Genomic DNA, 12,966 nt, shown 5'->3' with positions numbered 1-12,966 from the left:
CCATCGCGGCGTCCCGGGTTCGATCCCGGGTCTGGTCAAGTGGGAGTTATGGTGGACAAAGTGGCGCTTGGGTAGGTTTTCTCCGAGTACTTCGGTTTCCCCTGCCAATCTTCATTCCACCAATTGCTCCACACTCACCCTCCCCTATCATCTGGGGCTGGTACAATAGGGCAGAAGTGGGACTTAGTCCCACCCCACTAGCAATAAAAACAATACACTTCTCGGAGAAAGAGAAGCTTGGGCTTTACGGCCTTGGGTGACGACTCTCAACAAACCGAGTGGAGGGATGACAGGAGTGAAAGACTGACGATCTGTCCCCACGGACGGGGCCCCTGGTGTGACGGTTGGGAGGGGGGGCACCATATATGTTGGACTGGCCGCCATATTCCGAATAAGAACCCGTTTCACAACAGGGAGCTTGGCTCCTGGTGACTTCAAAATACTGGTACTCTCTCTATACACATGACAAGGGAACGAAGGAGGTATTGTTGGGCAGCCGAAGTCAGGCCAAGAGCATACCCAAATTTCTGAAACGCCCCTGCGAAGGAAGGCAATATAAAAGACGAACGTGACCTACAGAAGAGGAACACTGTTGCTCCTGAGTTAACTTTTTTACAAAAATTTCGTGCAATCTTTAATTTTCCCTAGACACTTCAGTAATGTGAGGCGATTGGGATTTGGTTCATCAACGTCGTAGTAAAACTTTTGTAGGCATCAGATTTATCATTGTGATTACAAAGTTTAGCCTTACCATGGAAACAAACTGTCAAACGTTAAAATGTTTTATAAACGTAAATTATGCGGTAGGTCACGAATGAACATCACCATTTCCATCGTGTCTATCCTGTGAGTTCTGATAATACTCTGATGTGGATATGTAAAGCGTAGTATTCTACATAAAGGAGACGATCTATGATTATTTGTGCGTGTGATTAGTGGTAGATGGCGTTAAACACGACACTCGACACATGTAACGAGCGTGAAGAATACGTGGATCTATACATCCAACCCGCCATACGTCTTTATGGCGTAGCACTTAATTAGTTAAACACAGGAAAAACTTTACCGCTTTACCCTCTGCGCTTCCCACAGTCTTACCCGTCTCTCCAAGCTACGTCCATCAGAACTATCAGGAGCGGTCTGTAAATCTTCAAATCCCGTGATTTTTCACTCTTTCTCCACCCAGAAAATAAAAATCTAGTGTCACTCGCTACTCACTCCTTCCTATACTTTTCTTCTGTCTGTCTCTTTTCTGGAACACAAGAGATGGACCCGAATACCTCACTAACCATTCAATTTCTGCACGTACACCCAAAAATTTAAGCCTATACAAAAATATATTGTCACGTGATAAGAGTGAGTATAGATCGGGATTGGATTGGTAATCGGGTGTACTGAACTCTTAAACAACTCGTGACTATAGTTCACTATTACACACACTAGGTCTTCTCAGTCACAGTCTCCACTAGCCGTTGCTTGGCAGCGGCTTCCAAAGGCGGAAGTTCCCCTTCCTGTGGGCTTTCGAACTGTCCCCGGTCTCGGTTACCAGCTTCTCAGGGTAAGAGAACCTCAGCGGTTATCTAACTCACCAGACAATTCTCTCCACTAACTGCAACTTGTAAATTCTACCGCTTATAACACCTCGGTACTGACCGCACAGAAAACGACGTTTCTCTGTTGATGTTTATGGGTCGCTGCCTAGTAACGGCCGTTGTATAGATGCGTATTTCGTGGTCGTAGCCTAGCAACAGGCCTACATGCCACAATGTTTTTCAGTCGAGTAATTAAAAATAATCATACATTAAATGATTTTTAAACGAAGGCTGTACATTCTACAACACTGTACATGCAGTACTTCTGTATCATCTCTCCTGCTGATATTATTTCGAGGAATGGTTCTAACAAAAACTTCACGCTTTATGAAACAAAAAAACACGCTCTAAATTAATATTGAGGGGACCGGTATCTGTTAGGTTAGCTTCCAGGGTATTTGTTTTAACTGCCTGTTTCATCGGAGGGGGAGGGCTCTGCGCCTAGAGCAGGGGTGAACAAAAAACGTTCTACATTGTGTGGGCAAAGTATATAGTTCTTGAATGTTAAAGAAGAGGTTATATATAGTAACCTGTGTACGTTAAAGGATTAAAAGGAAAAGTAAGTTGTTCCTGTATTTATTTGATTAAACACCATGCCATAAGATATACTGGGCAGTGGAGGTATCGCTCCACCATTCTTGACCCTCGGCACTTGATGGAGCTAAGCGGTCAGCTTCTCGATCCGGCCGTTTTATCACCGAAGAGAATCCACAGTATCCATTGGATACGAGGGTTGGTGGACCCCAGATCCGGTCTGAGCGCCGGGGAAAACAGAAAAATCTTTCCGCTGCTGGGAATCGAACCCGGGCCGTCCAGCCGTTGGTCGCTACACCGACTGAGACATCCGACTCCTACAGTAAAGGTTTAACACTACTTATAAAAGGCCTCATAACTACAGCATCTTCAACTCTCTGCGGACTGCAATTTGTCTGAAGGCTAGCAGGTAGCACGGTGTTTGTGTTGTGTCACTGGACATCTCGTCTCTACGCCTGTGCAACACAAACAGCGTCCCATGAGCGAGAGTTGCGGTGTAGTGATTAGCTCTCTTACCGTATTCATGGGGTTTTGACTTCGAATATCGGCCCGCATATTCAGTACTTGTGAGATTAAAAGTACTCGATTATTACAGTCTTTTGGAATATGAGAACTTAAGGTCTGGCAAACATTTACCAGTGTTTCAAAGAAAACTTCTGCCTCTACCTTCAGGTTAAAAGACGGAGGCATCAGATTCCTCAGTAAAGTAGATAAATACCTACCAGACTACACAAAATTATATCCCAGAAGACAGTAATAAAACACAAAAACGAATTCCATGGTTTTCGTCCGTAAGCGAACTATACCGACCGAGCGATTGCCGCTTGTCGGCGGAGTTAGTGCCAACTTTAGCGGTTAGAGGGGTGTCGCGTGGTCAGCGCAATGAATCCCCATGGCCGTTAATCTTGGTTCTCTAGACCGGAGCCGCTATTTCCTTGAAATAGCTCCTCAGTTATCCTTACGAGGCTGAGTGGACCCGGTTCCAGACCCACTACTTCTCAGAAAATCTGGTAGCGCCGGGAATCGAACCAGGATCTCTAGATCTGTAGCCATGAACTCTGATAACTAGATCACAGATGACTGTAATAATCTACACTGAATATTTCAACAAAGGTTGTGAAGTTCTATGGCACGAAGTTAAATATGACATGGCCGCTTCCTTCAACGTCCTTCCTGTTACGTAATCATGACCGTTATGTTACTTCATAAGCATCTGCGACTGAAAAACAGATCATTCACGAGCAAATGTCCTGATAACACTACACGAAAGCTTCNCATATATATATATATATATATATATATATATATATACACAGAGGTATATAGTCAGTAGTCAACTGATAGTCAATCTTTGGAACAAAATGACATGTAGTTACAATTCTTGCGCGAAGAGAGAGAGACAGTCATTCTGTGTGTTCAAAGTGACCACCATCAGCGGCTAAACAGCGTCGATGCCGCCGAACTACTGAGCGAACTACGGCTGTCAGTGTGTCCGGTGTGATGGCTGCAAACGACGTTTCGATGGTTTCTTGTAGCGCGTTCAGTTTAGCTGGCTTTTGCCGATAAACTTCAGCCTTTTAAGTTTCCCCACTGGTAGAAGTCGAGAGGTGTTAGGTTTGGAGACCGTGGTGAGTAACTCAATAGTACCTCTTCGACCTATCCATCGTCCAGGTAGAGTGTCATCCAAGTACGCCCTGACATCTCGATGGTAGCGAGGTGGAGCACCATCTTGTTGTAGGTAAAATCTCTCATCTCCAAACAGCTCTCGAATGGCAGGGAAAATCGATGTGTGAAGCATATCGAGATACACCTGACCAGTTACGGTACCTTCAAAGAAGAAAGGACCAATCAAAACGCGCGATGACAGACACCACCACACATTAACACCCGGTAGATTCACTTCCTTGCCCACGTGAACGTGTGGATTTACAGGAACCCAAAATACACAATTGTGGCGGTTAACAGTACCGTTCATTTTGAATTGCGCCTCGTCAGACCAGATAACTTTCCCTGCGCAAAGAACAACCTTTCAGCCATTGTTGCTGCTGTCTTCTACTCGCAGCGCGCACGCGGGACAACACTCACGTGACTCACGTGACCTTCGCCATCTGTTGAGAAAACATTACACTACTCTACCGCGCAAGAATTGTAACTACATGTCATTTTTTCCAAAGATATTGACTATCAAAGAGTGGGTACATTTTTTGGACCTCCCTGTATATATATATTTGTATACATGAGATTCATTATTGTTATTGCGCAATTTCGGGATTCCATGACAATGAACTGCCCACCGTTAACGCGTTGTATGAAACGCCGAGTAACCTGGTACAAGTTTTTAGACGTTTCGGAGTAATATACTCCTTCACGTTCAGGATCGAAGAATAAGCAAATCTAGCAACCTGCTAGAGGCAGCGCCGTTTGTCGTCTGCATTCTCCATGTGTCTTGCTTGGTTTACACTTCGACCCTGAATATAGAGGCAGTAAGTCCTTCCGAAACACTGGCATACTTCTAACAGACTACACGGCGATGCATCCATACGACAGTACTTTTTACTGCCGTTTCCACAGCATCTTCTTGCCTGATAATTTTAGGGCAATTACTTCAAGGAGGTTGGGGAGAGGCATGTAGCACGCATTGGAACATCAGATACGAGTAGGTCCTACGCAATTCTGGTCCGAATACCTCTGGATTTATGAATATGGTGATGTTAATAAACGATTCGGTGGAAAAAAAAAATAACTGGCTCGAGTTAGGGTACAATGACGGGCTTTTGTGGTGAATTTCTGGGCTCGATGAACGTACAGAATGCTCTAACCGGTCAAGCAGCTATCGGGAAACCCCGTAGATTTACACGCAGCATGAAGACAGAGCAGTCGGACCGCAGCACTCGGTGTTTTCCTTCTGCCCCCCTCCCAATTCCCAACGCAGAGACCGTTTGTTTGTAATAATGATTTTTAATAACACACGACCTGCACGCCACGTGTGCCCGGAACACGTGTGCTTGTGTTTACATTGCCACCCATCCCGAGGCGTGCACCCACTTACACAGGTAGGAGCACGGAGGTTGCGCTCATCGCCGTTAGCAACATAATCTTGAGTCTGTTCCACCCTAATGATATCCTCCTTCTAATTCATGGTTTTCCAAGTTACCATCTTCCAAAATTTTTCTCGTCCAGTGCTCCGTACCCCTGGCACTGAAAGAGCATCCTTATGGCGACAGATCGTTACTACGATACTGCAGTATTACCTCTTTTCGGTTGTCCTCAACTACATTCCTTTTCCTTGCTCCCGCCAAGATATGCTGAGCTTGTAAAAATATCCAAGGTTTGTAACCGAGTTCACGAAATCTATAATTCAGATCACGTTGACCCACTTCAAAATTTCTGAACTAATTCACGTCGTCTTCTGGATTATTATACCGTGTAGTCTGGTAGTTGGGTACTAACATTTCGAAGGGACATATTGCTTACGTTTTACATCTTTAGTAGAATTCCTGTTTCGTCCTGGAGAAGCCCCAGGTTCAAATTTCGACGTGAGGAGACACTATCTTGTGTGAGATCTGTGTGGTTTTACTCAGACCTTCCATCAAAATATCAGGGTAGTGTCACTTCCTTTCAAATTCTAACCAATTATTTATCTACCGAAACGACGGTACCAACATACCTGAGTAGAGCGTGTGTCACATCCAACAACCCCACAATATAGATTATAATCGCATGAAAAACTCAAATCTCATTCGAACAGTTTCTCCCTGTTCGGCTTTAATAATATCCTCCCATTTAAACTTAGGTTCTCAAAGCAATAAATTCCTCTGGGGAGTTCTATATTCTTCGGTTTAACACCGTGTAGTCCGTTGAAACTCAATCGAAGTATCGGAGGACCATATCGCCTCCATCTTCAGGGTCGAATGAGCCACGCAATAAAGCAGCGTGAAGCAGGTTCTACTTGCCACCTGCTTCACACACTGGTTTTTTGCTTGATTTATTCTTTCACCCTGAAGATGGGGGCGATATGTTCCTCCGAAATGTCTGTTGGCTTTCAACGGACTACACGGTCTTATATCCCAGAAGACAATATTCTTCATAAACACCGCTGTGAGAACCTCAAATCCTACGTTTTCCTCTGTGAATTTTCAACCACAATTTCAAAATATTCGTCTATACAAAGCAAATTAATTGTTTTTTGTATGATACTTTCGTTAAGATTGTAATTACCGGCTGCAGGGGTCTTGGAACAGGCCGTAAATTGAGAATGCAGAAGGTTACTTTATCTGGCTTGCATTAACATTCACCAAAAGTTCCTGTTTTTGCTCACCGTTTTCTTGGCATTGTATCCCCCCACCACCCAGTGCAACCCTTTCTGCAGCAGCCATAAAGCCTCTCTGTCTTTCGGGCTGTACTGCTTCTGGGGGGGGGGAGCCCTCACGTGCTCAGCAGACCTGCTGCTACTACGCTAAAGGTAAACAAGGCCGCGTCCACATATCACTCATAGGCATTGCCACTTGCGCTCAAGACTCCAGATGTCTCCTTTCACAATGATCACTCCGTTAAGACAGTTGTAGAAACCTGACTGACTGACTTACTGTTTTACTGACTGATAGAGTTTTGATTTCAGCTGATCAAGAACATACCTCAACGTTTTGAGTGAAACCACCGAAACGTCACTCTGGCTTCTGCACCAGCTGGTGTACATAGGCTGTCTCCCGCTCTTACGAATAGTTACGCTACTGCTGAGAGTTCATAAAGGGAAACATAGTACAGAGAAACTCCATTTCCGAAATGCACAATGTTATAACTGGTGGATACGTTCACGAAATGACAAGAAAGTGGTTCTGGGAAATATCGTGGCATACAGACTCGTTGCTAGGCAACGACCGCGGAAAAAGCAACCACATGATATCCACTGATAAGTAACGGCTCCGCAAGCAAGCATGTTTACACGGTAACGAGGGAGTGCAGCGATAATGGAAACGTTTTCTATTCGGTCCGTACCGAGGTGGTATAAAGACGGCCAGTTAGCATAAATCCGTGGCCTGTAGTCCGCAAGCGACCGAGCGATCGCCGCTTGTCGTCGAAGTTAGTGTCATCTTTAGCGGATAGAGGGTGTCGCGAGGTCAGAACAACGGATCCCCACGACCGTTAATTTCGGTTTTCTAGACCGGACCCGCTATTTCCTTGAAATAGCATTTCAATTAGCGTCACGAGGGGGAGTGGAACCCGTTCCAGACCCACTACTTCTCAGAAAATCTGGTAACGCCGGGAATCGAACCCGGGACCTCTACATCTGCAGCCAGGAACTCTGAGTACTAAGACCTGTTTCTCCAAATCTGATGCTGTATTTACAAAAAAAAAAGGGCAGCCTGAAAGGCTGCCGTTTTTCTTCCATTTTCAGAAAATAATACGGCAGAATATATTCATAAGCTCATAAATTTGTGTTTTTCGCATATTTGATTAATTCAAGGAATCACAGGAAGTTCCAGGAAAAACTAATCGTCTACTTTTGTTTGATACACCATCAGTATAGAAAACTAAAACATTAGAAGGGACACACACACACACAGATCCAGCAGTACAACGCATGCAGTAACAGGAGCAAGACACAACACAGAACACGATACACAAATATAGGTAGGAAGAATGCTCACATAAAAGAGGATTGGCGTAATTCGCATGTTTGAGTGCGACGTAGGAAGAATCCTGAAAAGTTTTTTTATTTAGAATTCATCGTCCTATATGACGATTACAGATTTTAGTCATTTTAGAATGAAGACATCATGGCATGCAGTACAATAGTTTAACGTGCATAAAGACACCTGAGGATGGCACATTAGTTCTGAAACATGTAGTGTGGAAGTGAAGAATAAGGTGAAAAGGTGTATACACTGTAAGACGGTCAGCATAAACCATGGACATGAATCAGTGTAACAGGACGCTAAAATATAACACTGATCATAAGCCTAAAAACTTAGAGGGGGGGGATGGGCAGGCATAGACGAATATACAGACAACAAGTCAATCTCATAAGCTTCCTTTTTAATGTTTCAAAATAAGGATAGTAGGATAAAACATTGGCGGGGCATACAGAACGCATGGGATAGATGCCAAAGCATAAACATTTTGGTTACTAGACCTGACGCGAAGAAACCATTTCAGACGCCTAATAATAAATGGGAACAAAATGTTAAAATGGATCTTAGGACACTGGAGGTGTAATAAGATTAATTCAACCCAAAAGACAAAGTGGCGGTTGCTGTCAATGAGACGATAAAACCTGGGGTTCCACTGCAGCCCGTCAGATGAGGAACTGAAGCTTTGCGGAAGACGCTCAATGTGCAGTTCCGAGCCTCTCATTACAACTGCCGAGTCACTGTTGGCTTTGGTAATTCTCCTCGAAGGACACGCAAGCTTACATAACCAAGGCACACCTAGCAACACGTAAATAAGACATGATGCACACTGGACAGTGCATGCAAGTTCATTGCTTGCTGTGCAGGTGTGCGTGTACAGTCTGACACCCTTCTGTACGAAAATACATCGGTGGAACAGCAACGGCAGAATTCCGTTCTTAGGCAATAATGAAGATTCCACATCTGACGATGTCGAGNGAGGGGGGGGGGGGAGACTGAACCACTAGTTCACTGACAAATTTCAAGAATTGATGTATGAAATAAAGCCAAAAGTTGAAAGTAGTATATTAAAGTGAAGAGGGGTGCCGAAATACAGCAGTCTGTGTAACGACTGGCTACGAGCTGGACGGCACAGGGGTCGAAGTTCGGGTTCTGGCAGAGGTAAATTCTTCTACTCTCCACCCAGCCTATCAGATGGGCACTGGGGGGTAAATCCTCGGGAGTAAAGCAGCCGGGTTGTGAAGCTGACCACTCACCTCCAACTAGTGTAGAGGTCAAGAATATATAGATCTATATATCCATTCCCCATACGTCTTCATGGCGTAGTGCTTGATTAGTTAAGCATAGGGAAAACTTTACCTTACTAAAGAGAAGAGAGGTATTTACATTACGATATTCTGCTACAAAGAACGCCTTCTTCGCAGTATGAAGAAAATTCAAAACTATTCGGAAAATGATCCACAGATACCAGTACGTAAAGTAAATCACAATACATTATGCATATTTTGTAAAGAATTTAATATATTGTCGCGTGTTGAGTATATGTCACGCGACACATAACTTCATGCCGTATTGGATATAGCGAATTTATTGAACACTCGCTCTCACATTTACACAATTCACAATTACACCACTACTGAAGTATGACAATTTCTTCTCCTGCTTCCATTTACTCCGGCGAATGCTAGACTGCAACTGACTTCGGCGACTTCACGATCCGCACTGTCACTCCTGATCACACACTCTGGCCACATACTGCTCAGCCGGCTTTTTATACAGTTCCCTGTTGCCCGTGTCAACAACGGTCTCCCGTGTTACGTCACAGTGGGAAGGGCTATTACGTCACCGCGGGAGGGGGGACGGAGTGTTGACTGGCCTGTTACCGTAGCACCAGAAGCGCTCCGATGCTGTTACGTCACCGATGGCGTGGTTGCCTGACACAGTTGCTCTTCTGTTAGGTCACCGCGGGGGAAGGGATGTTTATCGAGCGTTGCGTAATGATGAAAGGAGGGTACGTGACGTCACTCGCAAGACCGCAGAGTTCACGTGACCCCTACTTCCTGTTGCGCCATCCACGTCACAATATAATAATATTTATAACTGTAGTTGGTACAGATTGCAAAAAAATAGACTAAAAAATGTATTGAAGAAAGCAGTCTTCTGGGCTTTGGAGCCGTGTATATGTGGTGTTAACCGACGTTTCGGAGGAACGTATCGCCCCCATCTTCAGGGTTGAAGAAAAAGTATAGGTAAATCTGCAAGCGACAACACCGTGAGACACGGTAACGCAGACTGTCTCACGGTGTTGTCGCTTGCAGATTTACCTATACTTTTTCTTCAACCCTGAAGATGGGGGCGATACGTTCCTCCGAAACGTCGGTTAACACCACATATACACGGCTCCAAAGCCCAGAAGACTGCTTTCTTCATAGTCACCGCCGTGAAAGCCTCAAATCTTACATAAAAAATGTATTGTGTAATTATAATAAATATTTTAGGAACGCATTTCCATAAATACTATGTCGAAAGGGCCCAGCATAACGCTGATTTACTTAGCGCTCTAATCTCCAGGAAGGCATTCTGAAAGTTACACGGGATATTAATCTATGTGTACAAAATATTCGGACATTCGGGTCACGTGATAAATATTTAAAAGAGAATGTGCATTTACAGAATTTCGACTGCAAAGTTGAATATGATATTGGCCCCCATATGTCTCACAACAGAACTCCTTGGAGAATACTGAGGCAAATTACCATTGAAAATAAATGGACAGGCGTATAATTTTTGCGACCCTGTGTTGCCGCTATAGTCCCGACAATTGTGTGTCCGTTGTATTCCAATCTCCGGATACTTTCGTCCCAGTGTTCAACGAATAATCGCGTGGTGGGATCCGTAGGAGCGATTCTCAGGATATTTTATGATCTAAGTCACTAACATCCTCTTAAACCGCATAAGATGGCCTCTGCCTTGTATTATGGAGGCATCTGTCTATATTTGGAATGCAACATCCACCGTTTTCACTAAGGTATTTCGTGGTTTTCTCAGTCACACATGGCATACGCCGAGAGAGTGGTTCAATTATTCAATGTTCGCTTTCTTTCCATAACGTTTCCAGTTCCTAATTTACTAACCATACAATTGTTTGATGTTCAATTTGCGTCATAGAGCGCATCGTTAAATAACAATACATCCAACACTGTTAAATAAACAAACTGAAACTGGCGTAACATCCGTCAAAAACTGAATACAATGTCGTACTATTAATTTCACTGCATCGACCTGTATTCCTTTCCATTCTTGCTGTTATCGAATGATACGTCGAGGCCCAGGAATATCAAGCACAAATAGTCAATTGGAGAATGTCTCATTTATATATCACTTTTTCCCCCCTTTGGCACTACAGCCCCAGTGGGCCTAGGCCTACCTCCATGAACTTCTCCGTTCACTTCGGTTTTTCTAGATCTTACACATTCGGTAGGATTCCTTGGGCGGGTGATCAGCTCGTCGCAAGGCCTCTACCTGTACACAAACACAGAAAAACGCACACACACAAACTAAACATCCACGCCCTGAGTGGGATTCGAACCCACGATCCCGGTTTCCAAGCGAGCGAAGACAGTACATGCCTTAGACCGCTCGGCTACCGTGACCGGCTTATATATCACATACCCACATGAAAATATTATCAATAGTAACGGAACAGGCACGATACACCGAAGCAAAAGACTGCTAACTCGTCCGTGACCTACTGTATCACCCACGTTCACAATAGACAATTCGTTGCCATGGTAACCTAACACTACATAACTTCATAGCTTACATCTCAATGTTACACGACTATAGACGGCTATGTATTACTGATGTATCAATATATGTACGTATGTATGGATCAGTGCAGGTGAAAGTGCGCGTGCGCGCATCGACCATAACAAATTCCGACGCCACAACATGTGGCAGGGAGCCAGCTGTAACTGGAAATGTTAGCAGGCATTCTGATATTACACAGGGCTGCAGATTCAAGCCGCCATCTGCTGAAACATCTGAGACGAAATGGCAGATGTCTCCACGAACTCAGTTCTGATGTCTGCTGTTGCCTTTCAACCACCCCTCACCGTTACATCCCCTGTACATACCGCACGGATGAGGTTACTGCGGAGATGTGGTGGATACTGTTGCTGCCAGAGTCCCGACTCCGTGGCTTTCCTCAGCAACTGCACACAAGCACGACACTGAGGCTCGCACCGCGCTAGCTGCACCGCGAGACATGTCCGACTGGTGGAAGCTTCTGGCCTTCTCTCTCGACTTCCTCGTGGCACGCTCCATGTTGCATAACACTGCGTGGGCACAGGAAAGTCCATCAGAGGTCCACAAAACTCCGACCGTCAGCTCGGAGTCTGGGAACGGATATTTTTAGATATATTTTATATTTTTCTGTGTATCAATGCACACTTTGCGATGGGCAACAAGACGCCAGGCGTCACTCGTTTATGCCTTGTTTTACGGCGGTTTCGGCGGCCGTGCTATCCAGCGTGGTGTAGAAGGATGGCAGACGAATGATAATTTTTTTCACACACTGATTATATAATCCATAGAATCTGCAATAAATGTACATGTTCAATCAATGAGTTATGTCCAGTGGCGTAACCAATATCTCGTGTCTCTTTCTGTTTACTTAGGTATCGTTTTAATTCTTGTATTAGGGTTTTACTCAGGTCTGTCTGGTACAGTCAGGACGGTGTATCTTTTCAGTCTATTTGTAGTTTCGCTATTGTCTACTACGCTCACTGCTAGTCCATTAGTGTGCTCTTATAATTTTCTTAAGTATTTAGTGTTCCACTTTTTCATTTCACTGAGAACTCTGTTCATTTGTAGATCTTCATGGATCCTGTTGTTGTTTCTGCACCAAGGTGCGTTCAGAACGGATCGATAAATCTTGGATTGAAAGCGCTGGAGGATTTTTCTATGTTGGAATTGGAGGCTGTCTGATCTGGAATGTAGCGAAATATATCACGATGTGTCTGAAGTGACTGGGGAAAACATGAAAAGCCTCAAAGTACACCCCATGTGTCTAGAACTTTAAGCTGAGCTTACCTGCTTGATCATATGCACTATAAAATGTCGCATGCTTCCCGGAGGGTCTACATAGGCTGATATATTAGGGTTAATTTCGGTGAAATTAACCCTAATATTGATTAAATACACAACAG

General features: G+C 44.3%; 1 protein-coding gene across 2 annotated transcripts in view; it reads right to left on the bottom strand.

The window, feature by feature from the left end:
- LOC111872649 (fibroblast growth factor receptor 3) overlaps positions 1-12,029 on the bottom strand; it is a 91,891-nt gene extending 79,862 nt beyond the window's left edge. For both annotated transcript variants that reach the window (XM_023866741.2, XM_023866747.2), the window contains exon 1: positions 11,893-12,029. The gene's annotated coding sequence lies outside the window, so the exon portion shown is untranslated. The remainder of the gene's footprint in view (positions 1-11,892) is intronic.
- Between the last annotated feature and the right edge of the window lie 937 nt (positions 12,030-12,966).

Source organism: Cryptotermes secundus, unplaced genomic scaffold, assembly GCF_002891405.2.
Source record: "Cryptotermes secundus unplaced genomic scaffold, Csec_1.0 scaffold1013, whole genome shotgun sequence".
Lineage (NCBI taxonomy): Eukaryota > Metazoa > Arthropoda > Insecta > Blattodea > Kalotermitidae > Cryptotermes > Cryptotermes secundus.
The sequence above is the reverse complement of the archived record's forward strand: the minus strand, read 5'-3'. Positions and strand labels throughout refer to the sequence as shown.